We start from the raw sequence: 26,748 nt of genomic DNA, 5'->3' as shown, positions 1-26,748 counted from the left end.
TTATTTCGCAGCATTTTATGGAATATAATTACTTTGATACATTAATGATGATGGCATTGCTACTTATAATTATTATTATTCCTTTCTCGATAATTAATTACAATATTAATATCGAAACGCTTCAACTGCTTCACGAATTGCAATTTTAATAACGACATTTAAAAAACGTATGAAACGAGATACAATAACTGATCTTGAAAAGTATAATCGTAAAAGTTCCAGAGATTGCTAACTTCGCCCACACATTGAGTCAACATTTTCCTTCAATGAAATTTTAATTCGTGATCCAATGAAGAGTTAACAAGGTGCAGGAAAAAGGAATTTCACACTTTTTGAAAGCGACACTTAGGTTTGCAAACAGTTTGAAAGTCAGCAGAAATTAAAAGGTAATAAAAAACCGATACTTAATAAAAAAGACGCGGTAAGGGAAGCTTGAAAGCAGAGAATGTGATTAAAATTAAAAATATAATATTAAAAATAAATTTCTTAGCCATTAGAGACAATGAACGTCGCGTTTTTCCACAACGGCAACCCCATTCACCGTTCTCTTTTCGCTCGACTTTTAAATCTTTATCCCACGAAATTCATTAAAATTAATTAAAACATTTCACTGGTTTTAACCTTTCAGCGATGCAAATCGGGTAACTACAATCAAACCACGCCCCTTTCTCGCTGTATCGCGCAGGTAATGCGTCACGCGAATGACTCAATAACACCAAACGCAATTACAGCACCGTTTAAATCACGCGAGTCTCAATGAGTTACCACTTATTGCGTTTGTTTGATCGAGTATACCCCGGTTCATGAAGCTCACTTCATCCCCCGATAAATTCGACTCCTTTCATTAAATATGTATGTCGCGTAAAATGTTGTTTCCTTGAGTTTTTTGCGTACACGGTTAAACCCGGTGGTTTCTTTTGTGGAAAATGTGACCCGAAATGGTAACAATTTTAATGTCTCAGAGTCGGGAAGTTCAATTCATGATCAGTTTGTACTAAAATATGAGGAGATGAATCGATAGAAAAACCTTGCATTCGACAGAATAGACTTAAGTGTTCACGTACCTTCCTTATGGAATTTTTTATTAAAATATATCGCAGGGAAACTATACGTTTTAGTTTGCTCTATAGATAAAAATCTAATAGAGTGAGGTGCCGGCGGAACAGACTGTCCACTCGATACATCACTGTCGTCCGATCCAGTGTCGGATAAAATTGATATCCAATATTGCTCTTACAATTCTAGAGTAATTTACCGAGCAGACGTCATTTTGAAGCCACATGCGTTCTTTAATATTAAACGGGATATCGGCATCTGCATCAATTATATCGTACGAAGGTGAAAATGCGAACGGATCATTAATTAAAGCGCTTCTTCGGTTCTGCATATGGATGTCAATGGCTATCATTCTGAGAGCTTGATGTCGCTCAAGTATATGTTAATAGAATGTAAATATCTTGAGATTAAATGGACTGGATGGTACATTACTACGAGACCTTGGATGATTTTGTAAAAGAAAATATATGATTCCATTTGAGAAAACATCTTGATATTGCGAAACAAATTTTTTATCGCTGGGGTGTTTTCCAATATCTTAATTTCGTGTTCTTTTGGAAAATCTTGGTTCAAACTAGTACACTGTTTAACGATTTTTCGACAAATTTACGTTTTCTGAATGAATCTTATTATCGAAAGGAGTCTAGAGATTTTTCTTCCCAGCTTTGCGGCCTATATTTTTTAAAGATCAATATATTCATGTGACATCTTCATCATTATCCGTAGCACTTTAAATATCTAAATGAACCGTTCTTCTGTAGAGTGGAATCTTCGTAATTATGGAAAAAAGGTTTGAAAAATCCTGCGAGTATCGAAGATTAATACCGCGATCGCGGTAACCATTCCAATTAGAAGCAAGCCCCACTTATGCAGTCTATCTCGACTATTCATGATTACTCCTGCCTGTTTCGCCTACCTCCGACTTCATTCGTTGCTAAGTGACCATTCCCTCTTCCACTCGTCAACATAATGCAACCAGATTTTCATTTACTCATCGAGGTTGCATTTGTCGAGATTCTGCCATGTACGAACATCCGTATGCTTAACGCATATGTATCATCTAGAAGTTTGTTAGCGCACATATTATAACAAAGGCTTAGGGAGGACAGTTTCGTAGTGTGTGGCGTACAATTTAAGTAAATTTATATCAGAGTTTCTTGGCTCTTAAGCTTGAGCTTAAGCTTTAAGCGCAATATTAGTTAGATTCGTATCTACTTTTTACGCACGATTGCGAATAATTCTAGTTTCATTTATACTCTGTTTCCTGCACCAATATTTAACATATTTTTATCAATACTTTAATAACGGATTTCATTATTCCATCGTATTTCTTGCATACGACACGCAATTATCAGCGTCTCTGTATCTTCGCATTTCCGCTATCGCGGAGTATTAAAGCACGACTTTTCGCTCGTCGGCTGAGAGCGTCGAACTTCGAGTGAAATGTTGCGTTTGATTACTCTATGTATGGAGCCGCAGCGTGTTGTGGTTATTTGCCGCGAAATTACAGGAAAATCGTGGTACTGTTGGACTAGACAATGAAAATGAATCGCTATGCACACGAGGAAGCTAACCGTGCTCGGGGTGCAAGAACAAATGAATTAATTATTCTGAAGTCCTAAAAAAATCATCGAAACTAATAAAAATAAAAATAAAATATGTTTAGATTTGCTTTTAAACGAAGCATTAGACTTTTTTCGTAATGTTGACCAGCGCTGGATCAAATAAACAAAAATACGAATAGACTGTTTAATAAATGGAATTGTCAAGGATTCTTTTATAACATCGTTACGTTGCTTTGTTATATAAAAGGAACCAAGGATCGTTTTGTAACAAAAATTGAAGGAATTGTTATCCGCAAGCTCGCGTCAGAGTAAAAAGTGGGAGTTCGCGCTGGGTCCTAATTGATAACACCAGGTGAAACATTGTATCTTGAACTTAAACGAGGTTGCGTTCCAGTTGCAACTTCGGGCAACCAACGGCTACGCGAGCGGCTGTTCTCGGTATAATGCACTTTTCGACATGAATGCATTCAGCATCCTGCAAACTCTGAAATGGCTGAACGCATGACCATGCGGTTCTAAGCGCTTCGACATCGCGTACTGCACACATTCTGTGCGCGATGAGGCGTCGGGCGTTCGTTGAAAATTCTGTCGCGTCGCTTATCTCGCTTTCCAATTGAATTTCTATATTTTCTGATTTTCCCTCCTCGGTCTCGCGATTCCCGTCTTTATTTCGGCGGACGATTGTTCTTTTCGCGCGATCAAAAGCAAAACGAATTTCCTTTCCTTTCGCGATCAAGCTGTTTCGTCTTTCGACGACGAACGCATTCGAATCGCAGAAACGTTTCATATTGTTCTCGAAAATAAATACACCGAATTATAATTTACAATATTATTATAATATACTCTGCTCGTATTCGTGCACTATTGTAGTGTCCCTAATGTAGCTTATTATGCTCCATTCTTATCCGTCGTGTGCAGGGGTTGATAAATCCTGATTACTTCTTAAGGGGGGAGGCTCGTGTAAAATGGTAAAACGAGAAGCGATGTTTGACAATTTTTATACAGCATAAGAGTTCGATGAAACTTTTTGCCACTTTTCACAAATATTCTTTAACATTTCAAGACAAAAACATTTAGTTCATACGACCCACAGTACTATTATGAACAAAAATGTCAATATTCTTTTACGAACACGCGTTGCTTTGCATTCACCGCCAATATTGCGATAATTGTTTTAATATTGTATTTAGATTTCTATATATTTTATATAGATTTTGCTTAAACCTGAAATCTTGCATTTTGCGTGTAATTCATCAAACTCGGAAGACGTAAATTTTCGTTTTTCGAGTGCGCGTATACCGGCGGTGTTTAAACATTTTCTAGTGGCTTTGTAGTCTGTGTTTCCAATTCCGTGTTCCGCGAGTTCTTTCGTGCAAACGAGATCCGAAAGCCCGTAAAATTGTGAAGAATTACGGGTACCGCGGTCGGAACGCCGATCGTCACTGACCGCGCGAACAAAAAGAAATCCGCACCGTCCGCGAATAAATTCCATTATACCGAATGACAACGATGAACAACTCGGTCGACGAGTTTTCTCGAGCGGAAAAAAGCCTATTTTTCAGGGAGACGCGCTTTCAACGACTTCTGCCGAGGCACACCCAGGCGATATTCAATTACAATCCACTTAACAATGATTCCCTATTCAGGGCCATCCCGTGCGGCATCGAGCGCGAGCGAGCGAGTCGGCTGTCACATCGCGCGATAACTCGATTTTACGACGTTGCGCTCGTCGCGGCGTTCGACGAATAATTGAAAATCCATTCTGAAGTGGTTTCGCCGATTTCGCCGTCGCGTCAAAAAATTTATCAGTCGAGACACGGGGGAGGACGAGAAAATCAAGGGGGAAACGAAGCCTCGCGTTTACGACGAGAGGTGCGACGAAAAGCTCTCGAGCGGATTGCCCGCGCGTGCGTGTTGGCGATTTTACGCGTTCCCATCGAGGTCGGATCTTCTCGATCGACAGCTGTCGATCGAGAAGCAGCGTGTTTACTGGTTAGCGTATCCTACGTTTTGCGCGAACAACGCCCCGGACGCTGTTTCGCAAATTTTTCAACATCGAGTACAACGAATAACGTATGAAACGTCCGTTCAAAGACAGGATGCTGCATTTCCCTTGCAAATAAAGGATTGCAGATTTTTTGAAACGGAGTTTGTCTAAAATTTTGCTTCGAAGCTTGGAACAGGCGACTATCGACAATTTTTTACTCTAGGAAGTTTACTCAGTGTTTTGGTGAGTTTCAATTTTTTCTCAACAAGTATGCAATCATTGTCTTCAGATAATAATATTCGCTTAAATTCTGTAGGCACCTAGTAAGCTAGACGTAGCTGAGTAATTAGTGTAGGTAATTAGGGGTTGTAGCTGCGTAACCGAGTAGAGTTTACCCTTCAGAATCAGTAATTATGGAATATTAGGTTAGGTTAGGTTTCTTAAGAGTTTTATTAACTTTCTACTAATTATTTATTAAAAATGTCTTTTACCAAAGTATCTGAAATAATTACCCTAATTACTGCGACGAAACGTATTTTTCGTTTCTGTGTTTTAAACAGACGTTCTACTTTCACTTCTAGGTGTGTTTAATGGAACCTGAATGAAAAGAACATTATGCTCGAAATTAGTTGAAGCGTTGCTTCTATGGATATAACGTTTCGGTCTTTTCTTCAATAAATAATTTAAACTTGTTTTAATTAAACAATGAAAAAATTCATTTTCTCTCAAAGAAAGTAACGAATCCAGAATAGAACAGCAGGAAACATCGCAAAACGCAAAACGAAAGAAAGGAGCGAGTGGTACGGTTTAATTTTCATGCTGCATTGTTTCTGAACACGGTATTTGTTCCCTGTTACACGGTTTTATCTCTTCTGCCAGATTATTTTACGTTCTTTTTAGAAGAATGGATTTTTTTGGCAAAACCGTCCCACATGCAATACGCGGCGGACAGTTAAAAAGGAACAAAACGAAATTAGGTAAAAGATAGCATTGAATTGTCGAAAAAATACCCGGGACGGTTTAACCGAAAGAAAAATCAAAGGACAGTCAAACGGACGTCGTTTTAACCGGGTAATTGACTCGGAATAACGCTGCTTCGATCACGCTGAAAATTAATGACTTTATCCTTTCTGGCGTTGGTTCATCGTTCCGATTTAATGAACTGACGGCCGTTGCATAGCCTTTGTTTGTTTCGACGCTTTCGCGAACCGATAGCTCACGAGGATAAACAAGGTAAAGAGTAACGAATTCACAATAAAAATCGTAAAAACATCTCAGTTATATTATATTATTTAACTGGGAGAGACAAATACAAAATTTACTCGGAAAAGTGAAATGAAAAAATGGTTAATTACAGCGTGGAGCTAAACAAAAATGATTTCAATGCCTAAAATCGAAATTTCGGTCTCACAGAAAATTTGACTTTTGAACTTTGCTTCTTGCTCTGGATACATTGTAATTGTCCATTATCTTGCGAATCAACAGCACCGAATATACATAGATTTGTGACAACCATCTGACGGTACTGTTTAAAAAGCATTTTCGTCGAATTCCTCTCGTGTATCAACAAGACTATGTAGTCATACACCGGAGCAATGCCACCAAACCTCGTCCAATCGTCACCGTATCGAATTATTGACATGGCCTGCTCGATCGTTTGACTGTAACCTAACAGAGACCGTTACACCACTGCGTGTTTAAGCAAAACAAGCAATATGGATCCGTTGCCGAGTCGAAAAAGCCAATTTTCATCGGTTGACAATTTAAGTCCATGTCGCCGAATAACATTCTGAATCGACTTAGACTTGGATGCATAGTTCCGGTACACAGGGTGTTTCCATAAACGATTTTCCCATTCTGAAAATGCGACGAAATTTCGAGCCATAAAGTTTAATGGATAACATATTAGTGTCCATAAATTCCGAGAAAATTCCACGGTGACGCACGCGCCCGAGAAATGTTTTCCTCATCGACATCTGTTCCCGCCCTCGCATTATCATATCTCACCTAATAAAAAAACATTTTTCTAATTTTCCCACGGCGGAAGATTTATCGCTTCCGATAACGTCGCCTTTCACCTTTCGCGACTATTAAAAACGAGCCCGCCGTCCCGTCGTCGGTCCAAAGAAAAACTTTCTGATAGAAAACAAAAAAATGTCGAAAGTCTCGGGCTCTGGCGGACAAAGATGCGCCCCGTGAAATACGAACGGGTTCCATCGGATGAAAAATCTGCGAGAAGGAGTCGATGATTATCGGGTATCGTAAAATTGTACGAATACGGTAAACCATGTTAAGAACATTTTGAGGTTGACAGTTAAAGGGAAATCGTTCTTGTAAGCGAAATTCCCGAACACGACAGCTGTCGCTGCAGGCTGACGTCGTCTTCCGGTCGTAAATTCGGTGCTTACTATACAATCGAGCACGAAGGACGCGTTTAGAAAGCATCACGGAAAGCGACAGATGACAATGTAGCGTGATGTCAGATAAAATGTATTAACCTTCCAAATTTCGAATTATGAAACACCCTCTGGCCTCGACGAATTAAATAAATGACGATCCGTGAAAATGGTTCACCCGTTTCAGACCACATACTATTACAAACTTTGGCCGATTGAAACTTGTTTCCTTTTTTTTAATGAATATTTTTCGTAACACAAATGGTAACAACTTTAATGTTCCGGAGTCGAGAAGCTCAATTCACGATCAGTTTGTACTAAAATATGAGGGGATGAATTGGTAGAATAACCTTGCATTCGACAGAATAGATTTAAGAGATTTAAGAGAATATTTTTGCTTAGAAGAACCGGGTATTAATAGATTTTAAGCTGGAACCACTTCTGTCTGCAATGAGAAACGAATAGAACAGACGGTTATTTTATTATCATTATTTTTGGAACAATGTATATATTTTTTTCAAATTACTGTAGGAAAAGTTAACGTTGAGGTCGCAACGGATAAGCAGTAGATTTGTAGTATACCGGTTGATGTCGGAATAACGAGGCAGCCGATCATTTTCTACTCGCTTCAAAGATTTTCCTACGAGAAACGTTTCCCTCCGAGGAATTGAAAACTGAGTGTTTCCCCGGAATAAGTTATTGTCCCCGCAGAAACGTTGGTATCTAAACCGCAAATTTTCCGCAGAGGTCAGAAAATTTATTCAATGGCCGTTCTACTTACGCTAAACGAGTAACATTTTAAATTCACATCTTACGCCTCCGCTAATGTTCTTTCGGTTGATCTATTAATCGCGTTCCCATTAAGCGTGCCGAGAAAGGAACAATTAACCCTTTGTGGCTGTTCGCAAAAAATTAATTCAAGGATAACGAGAGTAAGCGTTACCTTTGCTAATTTCTTTCGTAGGATACCATTAATATAGACGAACCGAGGGAAATGATAATGTAAAACATAGGGTTGCAAAGAATTACAAAAGAACAACTGAACAAAATATGGGAACTATAACAGAGAAGGGATATGTCAAAACAATCCACATATAGAGAAGTTTACGTACGATTAGAACTTTTCCAAAAAGTCGAAGAAACAAAGAAATTATTTGACGTGATCCATGTCGCTCAATTAGTACGAAGTAATAATAGTTATTCCCGAGCTCCATTGTTTACATAGAGAGAAACTTTTTAATTCGTGGAATTGCAAATATCCAGACTTATTTTGAAATATAGGGCCGAAGAATAAAGATAGTTCAATTAGTGGAGCAATCGTCCAACAAAGGATTCGAATCCAGGTTGTTCAAGGCGCACAATGGAAATGAGTTTATGATACGGACAGCGCCGCGTCGCTATTTCTGACAATACGAAGTCTGCATGAGCTCGCCATTATTATTTTATGATCTGAAGAAGTCGGAACTTCAATCGCGATTACCATTGTGTTAAACTTTGGCTCCTCAATAGCTCAAATACGATAGACAGTGACATAGAATGCATCATACCGTTTATAGAATTAATCCTCCTCAATATAATTCAGTCATTCATAGAATTTGGAACTGTAAACTGAACTCCAAGGATACCTCGAGATTGTAGAAATGCTTCTGTGGATTAGTCGTATATTATAAAAAAGTCTAAATTCTGCACTTGTCGATAGAGAAACAAATAAATTTCTTGCAAAATTTATTGGGTGAATAAATATTTTTCACAAGTGACGTAGAGGGAGAGATCTTAGTAATATATGTTTTCATTTTCTGAGGAATTCATTGACCTGTGTAGGGTGATCTTAAAATGTTCTGGCGAGAGTTTAATAATATTCGGGTCCTTCCTCGAAGAAATAAAAGATAGGGAACGTACGAAGGGGGTAAAAATGAGTTGGAGGTAAACAAGCAACGGTTCGCAATTGCTCGAAGTAACGGTCGTCTATGGAATATGGAAGATCAGAAACCCAGCACTCGATACGCGGAACACGCCAGTAGAAAAGAAGAAAGTAAAGGGAGAACGGGAGGAACTTTGGCTGTGCCGATGCAATCCACAAAATAAGAGGAAACGCGAGGAGCAGGGAGGGAATAACGAAATAAGAGATTCGACGGTACGTGAGTGTACGGATCAGAATATAGTCTGTTTGGGCACACACGCATACCAATGCACGGTCTCTACTCCCGATCTCTCTGATTCTTTCACTGTTCTGACGTATTTGGCAGCTACGAACCCTCTGTCCAAGATATTTTCTCTTTCACACGTCGCTGTCTCCTTTGTGTGGTTATTTTCTCAGAGATTCTGGTAAATAAATGAACGAACTTCGAGTACGCGAATGCACGGAACGTCTGATTCGTATTTCGTACGAATCTTGCACGGGTCGGATATAGCTCGCGATAAAAGTTGTTAATTCCTTTAATAATTGGCAGAAACATCGCTCCTGCGAGTCAGACGTTTCATTCGCGTCTATGCAAATTTTGATACTAGTTTTATCGAGGTAATTAAAGTTTCTATCAGATTTCGATTTCTCTGTGAGTTCAGTTTGCCCTTGAATAACTACTATCCTTGAACACAGTCGAAACGCAAGGATTCCCCTGTTATACGTTAATTAGCATTCACTCTACGTTTGCTTAATTTAATTTCCCAATGAACCTGATTCTAAGGGGACGCGAGGTTTACTGGGAAATCAGTCATCCATGATTATTAGTTTACGACATAGCGGTCTTTTATGCGAGCACGCGTATACGGTCTCTCGAAATTCGCCAACAAATCGCTATGGGAGCTAATCGACTGAGAATTTTTAATTATTTGTCTCTCGTAATGTGTCTCGAAAACAATTATTAATATTATAACATAATTAGAAGAAAGAGTGCGCATCGAACCGATATAATTGCATAATTGCGCGAAGGTGATCTATAGGTGGATGCTATTTCCAAATCTAACCTCCATTGTGTTCTTTTGAAAATATTGTTTAATTTATCATCATTTTCAATAGGAATATTATAATTCTGACAGAAATTCGATTTATTTGCAATTCCCGGAAAATGTATTTATATCAATAGACTTCAAAGAAAAGAATTATTCGTACTATTCAGCACTTAATTGAACACAATTTCGCGTTAATAAAATGATTTATTTCAATCATTTACATTTTTATTTATGAAAAGAGATAAAAAGTTCCACGGTATAGCATTAACAAAATTACGTATAGGTGCAGTAACTGCAAGATTAATATTAAACAATGGAACTATGAAACAGCGAGATACTTTCTAATGGAATACTTAAATTAAAATTACATTTTTTATATAATCTTCGGTCCACGGAACTCGTTAAATTTAATTCGAAAATCTCGGCTTCTTAAGTACTTTTTAATAAAACCAAGTAAGTCTTCGTATCGCGAGAAATGTCACGAAACAAAGAATAAATACGAGTCCTCGTTATTTTATTTCACCAAAAAACAAGTGTTGTGAAAATATATTATTCTCGTACTTTAGTTTCTGCGCGTAAATTACGATAAATCGAATTCGAAGCTTACGCGTTAAATATAAAAAGGAAAATGTAAAATCGATGAAAGTATACACGGTTGGAAATAGATGGCTTCACATTGCATGGATTCGTTTACTTGACGTTCACAAATGATTGAACATTGTACGTTTTCCATCAAGTGATCAATCTTGATATCTCCAATGATATTGCTAAGCTACACGTCACGCAATAGGAGAACAGTGGGGAATGGTAATATCAAGTTGTCATTTCTTTACATATGTCCGATTGCGTGTGCAAAGAATCTGATGAAACTTTCCAAACTTTTGCAGCAAAAATTTTTTAGCTGCTACAATTGGTCACAAATCATTATAGTTAGAATTGTACGAAATATCATAAAATAACTGTCCTTGGTAAATTAAACATGAATCGTCGCAGCAAAAAAGTAGTTCCTTCTTATTTTGTCATCATATTCATAATTGTTGCAGTTTCTTTCGTATTATTAGATGAGGCTAGTTCTGCGCGATGCTTCGTTTGGTAAAGCCATTAAAATGGTACCGTCAAATGCCATAAGTGCACACTCGACGTAAACTGCACCATATTCAGCCATTTATTGCCGTTAAGTGAACGGTATTCTCAATATTCTTAACAAGAGCAGAGTATCATATTATATTTTTATTTTGAAACACTATCGTACATGTGTATATGTATACATATACGTCGACAATTAAAAAAAAATACTAAAAAACTAGAGCGATCTCCTACAGTGTTCTACATCGGTTACGTAGTACAGTCGAAGTTTATAACGAGCGCGGATATAGTGAAATAACTGTAAAAAGCAAACATCCATAGTGATTTTAATTTACGCGTATTCCATTATAACTGTTCACGTTTATAACGAGCGTACTACACGCATATATATACCGAACAGTTTTTTAAATGTCAAAGTGAAATCATTAGAACAGATAACAGTTTTCAGATTCATAATAAGAATTCTAATTTACAATAAATCATACTTATTATTACTGAATAATGCTTGTGAAGTAAGTATATGAAAGTAAATTAATATAAATAGTATTTAGCTACGTTACAACATTATTTATTCATCTGTAATATTTCTGTTGTTGTTCAAATGTATTATCTCATGAAATGACCGAGAATTTTACAAAGTGGAAGACATATTTAATACATCGCTGTTGCTGTGAGTAATGATTAGAACGACTAAATTTTGTCAATCTCCTGATGCTCGTTATAACCGAGTTCGGCAGTATTTTCAAGAGTTTCGCGTCTCGTTCAACTCGAAATAAAGCTATTCACAGTTAAAGTGTGTCGTTGAAACTGCTTCGACTCACAACCGCAACGGTTAACCTTAAAGTAGTCACCTGACATCGCAGTGGTGTTACTAGTTCAGCATATAGGTACACTGCTGCCCAAAAGTTTCGAGCACCCTCCGATCATTAAAATAAATGAACATTGTGCACTACACATGCAAACATTTTATCGAGAATATTACATTCGCGTATTAAACTGGGAATTACAAAAGTAGAAATTCAGATGAAAGTTGGAATAGCATTTGAAAGCAAAGTATTCATATTAGTACTCGATATTGTCTAGTAAAGTTTTGAAAAAACACCTAAAAATTATTATCATTAATTAAATAATATTTGTCTGCCGTGTTTTAATTTAAAAATATCCTTTAGTAATACCTTAGAGCGTGTGACACAGTGTAAAGTTTTCCGCGATCATATTTTTCTAGGGGCACTTGGCATAGAGTTATTGTTCGGTCCAGTTACTAGATACATCCTGTATACAGTGGTGGACGAAAATATTGGCACAGTATGCAATTCAATATACAAATATTTGTAAGCATTGTAAAAATTGATTCCATGTATTTTCGTTTGTATGGATATTTATATCGAATATTTCTCTTACCTCTACAAATACAGAACTAAGTAAACGAAATAGATAATGTACTGGTAGTAGAAAAAACTAGTTTCACGACAGTGGATGTAAATACTAAAGCTATTGAACACCAAATTTCAACGGTCTCAAAAATGTGTTTTTCAAACCGTCGCCGTTCATTATGCTTGACGGGGAAATATAGTAGTTAGTATGTAAACTTGCTAACAGGCACTACAGTTATACAAACTTGGTGTGTGACCCAAAGTCACACCCGGTAGGATTAGAGTTAATACATAAGTTTACCTATTAACCGTACTAGGTTACAATGTAACAACGATGTAAGTTCGTGTGTCTCGTAGTTTGTCTAACTTTCTCGTGCATTATGCGTATCTCTTCTGTTTATTTGCTCAAAATTACAACCCATGCGTGTCTCTTCTTACATATTTCCTTTTTCTTTCATTTCCAGATTAAAGAAAATCATTTAGCAACTGGGGAGCGTTTCTACTCTTGGTCTTCCTACGGGGCTGTATTATTCAACAGTGGTGAGTGATCAGAAATTCAAACAAGAAGTATTACACTGATTATAAAATTGCGAGTATTAAGGCTGTAAGAAGTAAACTAAATTTATTATATAGTCATTTCTATGTAAATTTATTTGCAGTTCCTCAAACCAGACGTGCAACAATATCTGTAGTTTATTCTTATTTCTATAAGATTAACGTATTCAAAATTATTTTATTCCTTACAGTTTTATTACACAGTTGCAACTTCGGTATTTGTAAACCGATTGCCCGAAAAATTGATCATTGACGGTTCCATTGTAATATCAAAGTGATCGAGCCACCTGATAAACGTTAGAAATTGACGACAAAACAGAGACGGTTAATCAGTTGGCGGATGGTTGAAATTTTATTACGTATAGATCGTTTCTTCCGCGAATGATTAAGGCGTCGCGATGCTAATTATTCTTCCGCGCGTTACTTTTCACGATCGCGTTATCGGCTCGTGTACAGATTAGCTCATTAACCCAATTCCAGTGTGCCGTAATTCTGCCAGATTATTAGCCTCGAAACGGACACAATTGATGATCCGCGAAGACGTATCGAAACTAATGCTATCTAGCCGCTTCGAAGTCTTCGCATTATTCTCCGCTCCGAAACTTCCGATAACCTCATTAACGCGATTCAAGGTATCTACACGCTGCCGCGTAATTAGTTACCATCGAAGATCATCCGTTCTGCAACACAATGAACTTTGCGTTAACCAATTTGGTGTTGCCAGTGTCGTTCAGCCCGCTGCATCAATTTTTAGTTTATTTCACGCGGCTCGAACGAAGTCCAACAAACTGATTTGCTTTTCTTTAAATTAAATCATCCAATTGACTGAATTTTTCATACGCAACACATTTCATTTAGGGCGTCTGTTGAGAGAAAAAAGGGGGCATTTTAGACTCTTTTTAATGGACGGTGGTGTAACTTTTTTATTGTTCAGATAGCTTTTACCAGACTGAGTAACCGAGTAATACTAAATAAATTTAATAACGAAGTTTAATATCAGAGCATCTTTCGAAAGTTTGGCACCATTAACAATAGAGGATTAATACAGACATCTTGCTTTATAATTAGCTTCATTGTAACCATCCGTCGCTAATCATTGTTCGTTCGTTAAAATACACATCGAGACATATTTCCAACTGAACGATGGATAGTGTAAACGTACCCATAATCAATAATGACCCAATAATCAACATTCCTCCTACTTTTAGTTACACACTCAAATCATCCGCCAAATCATACATAATTGTATTGTATATGCAGAAGGAAGTTGATAAACGGAAACTTATTCTAGAAATAATAATCGCGAATATAAAATAAATGCAATAAAAGCAATATAAATCGTTTTATTAGATATGGGTTGACCGAATAATTATGTAGAGGGATTTTGTCAATTTTTATATGTTTCCATGGACATTTTAATTAATTACTCGGAAAGTAATTGAAACTTCAGGAAACAGCCTTTACCAAACTTGCTCGGATCCTTTTGGAAGATAATTAAAAAATTCCACAATTTTAAACTTTATTATTATATGAGTAATAGATTACTGCGAAATTTATTACATTTGAATCATAAATACCGTTTCTGGAATTAAATGGAATTTTTACATAGGAATTTTAATAATATTTATTTAGATCCTTTGCTTTATAGTACTTCATAGCGAATCGTTTTCAATTAATGCCTTTTGCAGGCATATCTCCTAGTCAGTTTTATTATTTTTTCTCTTTCAATAGGACCGGGTACGGGGGATTAGAGTAGAATATTTTTCCGAGGACCGCAATACCTTGAACCGTAGCCTTTGTTGACCGACTGGGGCTCGCGGTTTCCTCGAAACGAAATAAAAATCGACTCTCCCAATAGGACCGGTCCTATGTGCTAATCGGAAATTTATTTCATTCCACGTTCCCCAGATCTCGAAACAACGATTATAAATTACCGATTTAGGTTCCAAAGTAGACTCGAGAGTTAGTGTTTATTGAGCTAGAAATTCAGTTAACGCGTTGTATGTGTAAATTGAATGAAAAAAAAAGAAGAAAGTCTGTGTCGTGTCAAAGAAGTCTGGCAGTAAACTTGGCCATATTGCTTCGCCTTGACGTTAAGGAAAGTTTAAACGACATTGCTGGTTTTATCGGAAAAGCGAAGCAAGTAATGTGCTACACCATTTGTATTATTTTCACTTGTCCTTTTCTTGGACGATAAAACGTAAAAATGCCAACTCCTAACTCTTGTGGATTAGTATTATTAGAGACACCTGGTCGTGCGAAGCTAAATGTGTACTTGTGATTGGCAGGAATATTGATTATTTTAAAGTAGTATCGCTTCTTAATGATTTAAATCTAAATCATCGTATTTTTCATAAAAAAAACCCAAATCGCAGTAGGATACGAGAAAGCGATGGAAACGAATGTTGGTATTGTACCGTCCGTGATAATGGCAAGATGCTATGATAAATCTGTACAATGTGATATGTGGTATCGCGAGTTGTACTGCTGCAATATTATCTCACAGATAGATTGTTGCATTTACCCTGCTACCCAAGTTAGTGTAGTTCAAAGTTTGAAAATCTACAAAGTTATCCAATTTATTCTACGTGTACTTTATACCGAGTTCACGAGTCAGTATTTTCTACAAAAGATATGTCTAGTAGTGAAAATAATAAAAATTTAAGAAGTAGCTTTACTCTTCTCTGAAGTCAATTACTGGTTCGCTTCTATCGTCGATAAAAATGAAAGAAATCATTTTCACGGAGTATCGATCACTGTTATTTAATACTGAATTCAATAATTGATATTATTAATAAATTTAATTTTATTTAGTAAAAAGAACACGAAACACAGTTTCACGTTAGCAATGACATTAATCATTGATTTATAGTTCACTAGCGAATTATTCTATTCTACAAATTTTAATCGTAGAATCTGAATTTCATTTAATCCGATGTCAATTTTCCTTTGCTGTGACATTTCAACATGTAATGTTTTATTCAAAATCGATCCGACGATGAACGAGAGAATCCTATTCTTGACATTAATATATCGTTCACGAATTACTTATATTCGGTATTGAATTATAAAGTCGAAGGATGGTCTGTCTCATGAATTAGTTGTCCTTTGTTTGTCAAAGATTTTCTTCAATTTTCGCGAGCAAAAAAGATCTAGTAGTATAGTTTCAAACAAGGGAGACGCGCGACTAAATCGTATACAGCTATTACCCTTTCATATCAGAACTAGTATAATTTTTAGTAAACTGCCATTATCACTTAAATGATTCCGAGCACTCCAATATTTCACCAAAGTATAGGTAACTTTAGGTTTCGAGAAATTTATCACTTTACCCGGGAAAGATTATCACTTGCTACTCAGTCTTTTATCGCTTTCCGATACTTCGAAAAGCAGCTTTGTTCGCACAACTGTCACGTGTTTCAATTTTCTTCACGATTTGAACTTCTCCACGACTTTCCCGTCAACCGCTACGAGTGGGGAACCTCGAAACAATGCACTGTAATACGGGTTCTCGATACACCAATTTCCTTTTCCTAACCAACCTCCAAACATCGTTTAACACTTTCACTGTCCGCACTTACAAGCGAGAATACAAGATATTTCAATCTATTTTGTTCCTGTAATATATATATATTTATTATATCTAAGATCAGTTGCAAAGTTTACGCGAAAACTGTATTTTTTGGCTAAGCGAAACTCGAAAGCACTCGAATCGACGGGAACTATAATCCGGAGCACGTAATGTTCGAAATTCTTCGAACTCCTGCTCGTTCGTTGCTCAGTTTAATAACATTCGCGTCAGTCCATTTCCGGCGTTTACCTAACAGCGACGGAAACGCGAGAGAAAAGAAGACGAACGGAAAAAATACCCGTCTCTTTCGAACGTGAAACTCGAATCGTCACCGCGTTAATCACTTTTTCAATTTCCAATTCTGATGCATCCCGAGCCCGTAATCACGAGCGAACCCGTGTTCGGAGTGGCAAAGAATCCTTTTCGCGTTTCGGATCACGAGCAGCGTCGAAGATCGAGGAAAGGAGGCGAGAGGCGTCTATTCAACGAGAATAATCGAAGGAGCCGGATCGAGAGGCTAAAAGGAGAAACTAAAAAGAGGAAATCCCAATCCACCGAGGCCATCAGCTCGAATCCCCCGGGCGTGGGTTTCGCGGGGAACAGCTCGCGAGGAGCTCGTCGCGTATCGGTCGTAGATCAATTTGCTACTTACAGCGTGGGTGGGATCCTTCGACGGACGCGGCACAACGAAACGCGATTTAGGTTAACGCATCCAGGTTGTATTCTGGACGTCGGTAATTCGGAGCACGTTGTGTCACAGGGTTCTCTCGCGCACGTGATACGTGGAACGTGTCTCGAGGGCTCGCTGGCCGAAGAAGCTTTTTTCCTTCGCCTCCTGCGGGCGGAACGACGCGTTCGCGCGCGTATCAAACCGATCCGCGTTCGCGGTCGAAATTGCCGCCGGCCGACGTCAGCCGGTCGCGTCGGGACGCCTCTCATAAACAGAGAGGTCCGGCATTCGAGCGTGCCCGCCGCGGCTGTGCACGGATCTCTCGTCGTCGTCGTGGATCGTCCGCGTACGTGGCGGGCAGTGAGCGCGACGCGAGGCGCCTCGCAGGTGGCGCGTGACGCCGACGACTACGGGGGGCGGCGCGAGGGCACCGACGCCGCTCGAACGAACCGACACACTGACGCCTCGGGGGTGCTGCGGGGGTTGGAGAACGATGCTGCCGTCTCGCGGTCCCACCGACAACGAAATTGAGCGCGCCGCCAGAACGCTCGCGATAAAATGCCACCGCAGTCGCGTCCGCGACGCCGACGCCGACGCCGAGTGGGGGTGCCGTCGTTACGACCCCTCTCTCTCACCCTCATCTACCCGCCTCCCCCTGACAACCCCACCATCTCTTGTCACCGCGTTGGACATCCCTCGACCCTTCCTCTTCGCGTCAAGGGTGCGTTTTCTGACTTTTTTATTTCATGTATCCAACGATTTTAAGTTGAGGGGCTGTTCTACTGTAAACCGCTAAAAAATTCGATTTTTTTTGCATTTTCTTGAAGGTTATAGTCTTAGAAATATGTGTGCAATAGCATATCACTGAGCTCCTAAAATTAAGTAAGGTCACGAAGCATACGTATTGCTCGGTTGAGCTATACTTGTTTGAACGGTCTGATCTTTCTGTTTAGATACGTTTTTCGCGAAACTATCTTTTCTGTATTGGCTTCCATGATATCTCAAGATCTACTCGACCGATTTCGCGTGTACCTTTAGTACATGTGTCGCTATAGCCCGTACATTTCTTGATCTACTTGTAAAAATTTGGTATAAAAATATTAATTATTATAGCCATAATAGGAACCAGCGTGAATGTGTTACGCATATTACATTTTCTACATGTTATTCTTAAACCCCCACGCTTTGAGAAAAGATAACAGAAAATTTCGATTTTCTCAATTCGTCACAGTGGTTTCCACCCTTAAGTGATCCCTTTTGGCGTATGAGAAATATTAACCTCTTGACGTACAATAACGAGCCTGATTCGTCACAAGTTCCTGATATCAAGTTTCACAATCAGTGATGGGATCAAGTACTTTGCAAGTATACTCGAATCTCTGTGAGGTAGACTCAATAACCCTCTATAATTACTTTGGCAAAAAGAAAACAGTGCTTTGAAATATACTCGAACCTCTATGGGACGGGTCTCGTAAAATTTAATATTCGTTCGCTTCATAAGTTTTTGTGTATTTTTTGAAATATGTACCAAACAGGAGTTTATTGATACTGCAATACCGTAGGAATTAAATGAATTGCTTTCACCAGCGATGCTAACATGCTTCAGTAAATTCGTCGATAATTGTCGCGAGTCGATCTGAATTGCAATAGATTGTTTGCAAATGTCGTGCAATCTACACCAGGTCGCGACATTTACAGACGATTCGTAGAAGACAATTCTTTTAATTGCTACAGAATTGCAAAGATGCACAAAAAACTTATGACCTGAATTAATATTAAATTTTACTATTCTACGAATAGTCGATAGGGTTATACAGAATTAACTTATATTCCACTTTAATTATTTATATCTCAAAGTGTGCAGTATCTACATCCAATGTTTTTTCATACGTCAAAAGGGATCATTTTAGTATCATTCTGCGAAATCACATTAAAATTTCTAACCTTAGAAATTTTAATTTCCTTAGTAACGGATACTTAATTTGTTTCTGCGTCTGGTATAGTATTTGATACGGTTTTGTCTCCGGTTTGCTTTTTCGAGGCTGTTTTCTGGCACGACTTTTATTGGAACGTCGTTGGAAGGTGTTAAGCATTTGGTGCTATTAGGGTTATTGTATTTATTCAGGAGGCGATAGAGACGTGATAATTTGATTAGACTCGTACTTTGTTTCGATTCCCCGAGTCGGTCTTTCGATGGTTATTTGTTCCTAGTAAATGGATTCCTTGATGGTTTGCGTGAAAGCATGCGAAGTATTTCTTGTTTGGAATGATAATGGTGGGCTCTTATCGACGTATTGACAGTGGATCTAACGAACGAACATCCTTGATATAGTTTTTCTTTAAATGTCTAAAATAAAATAATATAACATGCATAGGAGTAATTTTGCTCTGAAAAATCTGTGATATCAATGTTTTCCTGATAAATAGTTTAAAGAGGGTTAACGTCATCGATCTTATAAAATCATTAACACCGTTAATTTTACTTGTACGCGTCGTAGTATTTTCTTATTATCCGTGTCATTGGTGATACACTATCTCGTTTATAATCTCTGTATTTTGTTAAGGTTTATCATTTTCAACTTCTGTTACTTTCCTCGGTTTTTCTGTCTGTTTCGCATACTGTTTCTAAGTACCCGGTTAGTAGTTCCAAACGACCGTAATTCTTTATCTTTTTGTTTTTGAAACAAAACATTCCGCGTGACATTATGCCGTAGCCGTGGCACTGGCGTTGATACTAAGGTTAAATGAGGGTTGCTTCGTTATCATCTTTCATATTTACGAAATCACGCTATCCCTATTACGTTTCCTCATCTATTTATTAAGGCTGTTTCTAAATACACGCCTATATTCTATAATCAACATTTTTATTCAACGAGTAACGGATAAATGGTTAATTATCAGTATTTTTCATTTTTGGTGAGTACACGTACTTTCGAAATCCTATCCACTTTCGAGAAAAAAATTCGAGTAAGTGCCTAAATTTTTCGACGAAAAAAAAAAATTTCAAATCGTTCTAAAAAAAATACTTTTGGCTGCAGGGGTCAATTGCAAGCATTTTTGGTCAACAGACATAACCCCGAAATCCTACTCAGTTTCGAGAAAAAAATTCGAGAAGGTGTGAAATTTTTCGACGGAAAAAAAAAATTTCAAATCGTTTTGGAAAAATTATTTTCGGTTGTGGGGGTCAATTACAATCATTTTTGGTGAATAGACATACCCCCGAAATCTTGCGCATTTTCGAGAAAAAAATTCAGTACGGTCGGAACTTTAAACTGGTCTTATTTTGGCCTCTAGAATCCCCTATTAATATTTTTCCCAGGGGTGGTGGAACACCCTGTATATTTGGAGAAAGGTAAATTCTACGGAGTTTGATATAAAGTCCTGGTAAACATAGACGATAGTATTTATACAACTGCTAACAGCAAAACACATGCTGTTCATTAATTATTGCATTATGACTCGGGGATAGTTTCTTGGTGATTATGCTCCTGAATATTTCGAGAATCGTGGACTGAATACAAAGTGGCCCGTAGTTAGAGATGTTGCTACTATCGCCTCCTTTGTAAGCTGAAATTACCAAGGACTGCAACGATGAAGACAGGGATACATACTTCGATGTTCCTCGTTTTTAAATCTTGTAACTTTCGAAGACAATATTTAAAAATTTATAGAATTTATGGTCCTATAATCCACAGACATTAAAGTCTACAGTTTTTTTATTTTTTTCCTCAAACTTTAGAAAACAAATCAATTTGCAATTATCATTATTCCAATTCAAATAAAACAAATCTCTCTACCCTCGAAGAAAAAGCAAATTATTATATTTGAGTTGTATTGGTCGTTACAAATTATGCATAATGTTAATATTCGAGCGACCATTTGGCACAGCGAATGTTTTATTTCTCGAACGATTCGTTCCGCTTTGAGAATTACGAGTTCTCTCGTGAATTCGGCTAAATAAATGAATAAATAAACAAACGCTGAGTTCACCACGAGCGGAAGTTATTATAAAACTCCGTTAGTTTCCCCGAATTTCCAAGAAAATTAGAAATCTTCTTTGCGCTGACACACTTTCTTCTTCCATCGTAACGTAAGCACCGTATTAAATACGAATACTTGGAATTTTAATCCCTCTTCGGGATATTCTTCGGGGCGAAAAACTCGAAGTTGTCGAAAGCAATTAGCATTCGTACCTAATTTGCTGCGGCAATGCACGAAATAATGCGTAGAGGAGGAAATAAATGCGGACGATTGTTGCGAATGCAGCGATTGCGTTTTAAATAAAAAAATATAAAAAGGCAAGTAGTTAATTCTAACAACGGTTAAGATAACGGTGGTAATTGTCGCGACTATTGTAAGGAAAAAAAGATAGCAAGCGAAAAGTTTCTCGGAAGCGAAGCAGGAATTTAAACGAAACTCGGAATACGGTACCTTCTTTCAAGATAATTTTTATACGCGAATAGTTTTAATTATTTTACATTCTAAAATATATTATTTACGAGATAGAAGGACCGTGAATGGTTAATATTTGTATATATTTGTCTGTTAGCGATATTTCATTTATACGTATGCGGGGAACACGCGATATTCTAAGTCAGGTTTGGAGGATTTCGAATCATTTCTGTCTGTTAATAACGATTGACGTGTTGCAAATACATTGAAACGGTAGCCTGTTGATGGACGCGACTGAGAAGATTGCGGATTGGTTTCACCAAAATTATCTGTTTGCAATAGACATTTATAGAAGGTATGCAAAATTCAGAAAGCCATCCGACAAGTCCTCGCTACTCGTGTAGAAACCTCGGTTTTCAAATTTAGGTCTCGCGAAATTTGTAATATTATCCAAATTTAGATTCGAAATACGCACGGAAACAATTATTTAAAAATATCTGTTAATTAAGAAACGTTCTCGAGTCGAGAAATAACATTTGCTGCTCGACGAAGAATCGTTTCCGCGAACTTCGCGAGAGACGAACAACTCTCATTGTCAGTATGTTCTGCATTACGAGATTAAACTAGTAGAACATTAAACGTAACTGTCGTCCCTTTGTAATTGTGAAATTTCTGTAACTCTGCAGCCTCGATGGATTAATATGAGAATTAATTGTTAATTGCATTGTTAATCCTCGAGTTTCACGGTGTTGTCGATTAGTCTTGCGTTGAACATCGAAGCATTAATGTTTACACCGAAGCACTAACAACAGAAACGGCGAATAATCCACCAGACGTGGCTACGAAAGCAGAAAATTGGGACGATTGAAATCTACTCTTATCGTCTTATCGTGCTACGATTGAATTAGTCGTCCAATAATCGAGTCCGATCTCGGGAAACAAGACCTGCTGTTCATGCAATGAGTGTCCGGATTGAACGACAGATAATGAGTACATAATAATCACTAGCTATAATATATATGGAATTATTAATCTGAGAATTAGATTCATTATTCTTTTTTGTTTTTAGTATTTCAGTCGTTCATTTTGAGCGTATTTATATTTGTTTTTACGGAATAAACTTGAATGAAGCGTTCAATATTCTACATATAGACAAACAGAAGATATTGATGTCGATGGAAAAATATCACGAGGTAGTTTGCACAATTTTTTAATATAATAAAATTGAAGATTGCGTCCCAGTTTCCGTTCTTATTGCTCAGTCAAAGTACATTGTGCAAATATTCTTGGAACTCCATAATTTGCAGTAGAAAGGAACAAGGGGGTAATAAAGGAACAAGACGAAGCAATAAAGTATTAAAAGTTCACATACAGTGGCAACCGTTTGCCTTTACTCGATTTATGAAAGTATAATCAAAATTCGCCCGAGACAAGAAAAAATTGCAAATTGCTCGATTCGCTCGAATCCCGCTTTTAAAGTAAGTTTAAGCGAGTTTAATGCCTTTGAATGCAATTTTTAATTTCTGTAAATGTAATTTAATGTCTTGCTACGGCCTCTTGAGCACGGCAATCTAAGTTTTCCAGAGTAAGTAAATTAATTTTCTCGAAATTAATAGCTTCCATTCGGAATAAAAATGAAAATTATTCCCGAAGGAAGAAATTTTTCTTTCGGTTGGACGTGACCTTTCGTTCGATTCCTTGACAAATAAATACAAGACGATCCCAGCGTCCGATTTTGTTTACGTCAAATAGTGCACCGCCTCGAATTGGGCTAGAAAAGCTCAAAGGAAGACAGGAGGCATTCGTGTTGTGTCGTCGTGCGAAGGTAAAAGGATTTGCATGCGGTAGTAGTCCCGACTTGTTTTCCGTATGCCAGCAAATGCATTCTTGCGCAAGATGACAAATCAAGCGAGATTAGAGAACAGTAATACAGGAATTTTCGTTTTCGAATTACAATTTTTATGCAGGATCGTTTACCCGTGTTTATGTTTTCTAATGCTAGCGATCGATCGACCTGCCTATCTCGTGTCGATGTATAATGGAACTTCCATTATGCGAACTTCCGGTACCCTAATGCAGCCATTCGAACACTCTATTATTCAGACGGAATATACCATCATAGAGTATCTCTTGTCTTATTAAAACAGCCTCCAATATCCGTGAAAATTATTTGTTCTGAAGAGAAGTAACACATCGAGAAATAAGAATTGTTACTATTACTAAAATCACAGTATTACAAGAAGTTGTATCATTTTGTAACATAAAAGAAAAATCACTTATTTATATAATTTTCGTAATTTGATATTAAACACACGATAAGTACTCCCATCGACTGTTGGCCTAGCACCTTCGGGTAGCCTATTATCGAGCAACTATCATCTAATTGCGCTGTCACTTATCGTTGCGGAACCATTTCTTTGTTTCGCTGGTTACAGGAGTTCTTCGAAGCAAATTCTCTTTACTCCAATTTTCGTAGTTAAGCGAAGAAGTTTTCGAAGTTAGCCGAAGCGAACGTCGAGTGTGGTTAAAACACAGCACGAATCACGATGTTCCACTAAATGCAAAAAGATTCCCCGACGGATAAAAGCGACGAGAACGAAAGAGAGGGAGGGAGGGCTGTTCGAAATTAAGACGGAATCGGCCGTGTCAGGAATTAGGTAAAGTTTAACTGCGGACAAAATGACGGATTTTGGTACACCGATGTACGCTTTTAGACAGATTAATAACATTTAACGAATAAGAAATAATGTTAAATGGACGCTCGAGTGGCCTTTAATTCATGCAATGAAGGCTCTTAGATATTCGCAAGAGATATGTAATTCGTGTAATAAAGATTAATGGAAGCAGCGTAAATGTTTGCTTTGACCTGTGATACTGCGCAAACTGTATACTCGAAGCTGATACGTGGTCATGTTTTAGTTACCCAAGTGTATTTGACTTTTCAACTGTACTTAAGCATCTTTCACTGTATTCAATTTCTATGTTGAAATCACAGAAAATTGTCACTTTAATGAAATGAGGGGGCGGAGCACGCGAAAGGAACTATATCTTGATTGGAAAACATAATAAATACGTTTTGGAAATTCTAATACTATTATTTTGATGCAAGCAATTTGGTAAATGGTACAAGTAATTTTATACAATTTTTAAGTAATTTTCTTTTATCCTACTTTCCATCGAAGTTAAAAAAATATTCTTTCACCGCCTTAATTTCCTCTATTCCGGTCCATATGACACATACGTACACAAGATAGATAAGTTAATGTAATTTTTCTAGCGTTATAATCGCAACTTTCAAACGGGGAACTCGAAACAGAAAGAAAAGATCATTAGGTACAATCGTGACCCGTTTCGACTTCCCGTACAAACACTCGAGGGTCCAAGTAATTTTCCATGCAAGAGAAACGAACGTGTTTTTTCCGTTAAAAAAAAAAAAACCACTTGCTGGTAGGGTAATACCGTGCCCTCTGCACCGCAATTTCATTGTTCTCGTAGTGAATGCCGAATCGATGCGCCCGATACAGTGGCAGTGTTTGACAAGGACAGCTCCGACTGGTGTGAAACGTACTTCGGCTCAGCCCTGAAGCCTTATCGTGCTCGTTACACGGCTGTTCATGTGCGACAAACGGTTTCGTTATGGTCCGTTGCGCTCTGTATTGGAAGTTGCACGTTGTTGCGCTTTCGCAACATTTTGTTCGACGAATCGAAGGACTGTTCGGATTGGAACAGGGACCAATGTGCCTCGACATCGGTACCAGGCCGGTTATTATCCTGACAGCTCTCGTTGCGTCGCAAACTTTACCCACGCACAGAGGAAATCCTGCCACGTGTTCCTCTTTCCATCCATTACGCTTCAAATCGTACGTTAACACCCGTTTTAATGGCCGAAATATCTGTACATTGACAATCCAATTTCAGAAAATAATCGATGGTAAACTCTTTTACGTTTCTTTTGTAGTTAGAAGTATGCTTCTAAAAGACTGTTAAAATTCGCGAATGCAGGGCGTTGCTTTTCGACTTATGAATAATTGAAGAAAATATTTGAAATGTTCACAACGTGTATGTTGGACATTGTGCACAACAAATTGTTGCAATGTATCTTTATTACGTATCATGAGTTGACGATATTATTATTTTTACGCGAATAAAACTCGAAAGTTGGTCGTGTATCGAATCGAGAAACTCTGCTGAAAGACTCTTCCGGTGTTTTCGAAGAAGTCGCCTGGACCATGATAAACGATCGGTTTAGAGAGCCAAGGAAAAGATAAGCAAAGAGATTTTCCATGACAGTTCCACCCACATGCGTTTCCTGGGCGAAATGGGCTGAAAACAAGGGATTCACCAGCGAGCAAATCGATGACTCTTCTGGGAATGGAAATCTAAAAGAGTAGTTGACCCATTTTTTCCTTTTTTTTTTACAACAGCTCATCTTCCTCCACCAAGGGTGTTCATCTCTACCGTTCGTTCTCATCCCTCGCGATTCTGTTTATCTTTTTGGGTCGAATCTCGCTATCGAGTCGACAGATCTCTGGTAAACTAATTTCGGGCCAAAAAAAAAGCATCGGTTCGCGTAGTCCTCCCTCTTTTTTTTTACCCTCAACCAGACTAGCCGGAGCGTTAGTTCGCCATTCTTCTTTTATTTTTATTTCATTGGTCGTAGATGCCCCGTCATTCCCTGTTCGTCAACGTTTCGTTTGCCGCTGTGGAAGTTCGACGCTCCCTCCTACTCGTTAGAAGAGCTTCATATTTCGGATCGGATATCGGTGTCACGTGTGCAGTTTTGGATGGATAGAGGTGACGTGACCTCTGAGAGTGACGTTCCTCTGACGTAATTGTCCCTAAAAATCGGAACGTTGCCGATATCAAAGAATAGGATTTCATCGGGAAATCATCCTCCAAGACTTTCTGCAGCCACGCGAAAAATTAGACGACGAACGATCTTATAAAGCATCGAACTTCACATCGACGCGTTCCCTGTTTAACCATTGATATTTAGAAACAACTATTTCGGACCATAATTTCGTCAATAAACACATTTTGAAATACTTTAAAAATATTATTGACAGAAAATAATATCTACAAAAACAGATCGTATATTATCGACACTGATGAATTCTTTATTAAAAATACACAGATTCGCGATGAGCC

At 37.9% G+C, this 26,748-nt stretch overlaps 1 protein-coding gene across 15 annotated transcripts in view; it reads right to left on the bottom strand.

Moving 5' to 3' along the window:
- Window positions 1-26,748, bottom strand: part of Mp (collagen XV/XVIII-type protein multiplexin) — a 301,479-nt gene that overhangs the window by 150,728 nt on the left and 124,003 nt on the right. The window contains exon 1 of one of the 15 annotated variants that reach the window (XM_076776824.1): window positions 17,191-17,725. The exons of the other annotated variants lie outside the window; for them this stretch is intronic. The gene's annotated coding sequence lies outside the window, so the exon portion shown is untranslated. Of the gene's footprint in view, window positions 1-17,190; window positions 17,726-26,748 lie in introns of those variants that run through there. 15 annotated transcript variants of the gene reach the window in all.

Source organism: Colletes latitarsis, chromosome 11 (genome assembly GCF_051014445.1).
Source record: "Colletes latitarsis isolate SP2378_abdomen chromosome 11, iyColLati1, whole genome shotgun sequence".
In the NCBI taxonomy this organism is placed as follows: domain Eukaryota; kingdom Metazoa; phylum Arthropoda; class Insecta; order Hymenoptera; family Colletidae; genus Colletes; species Colletes latitarsis.
The sequence above is the reverse complement of the archived record's forward strand: the minus strand, read 5'-3'. Positions and strand labels throughout refer to the sequence as shown.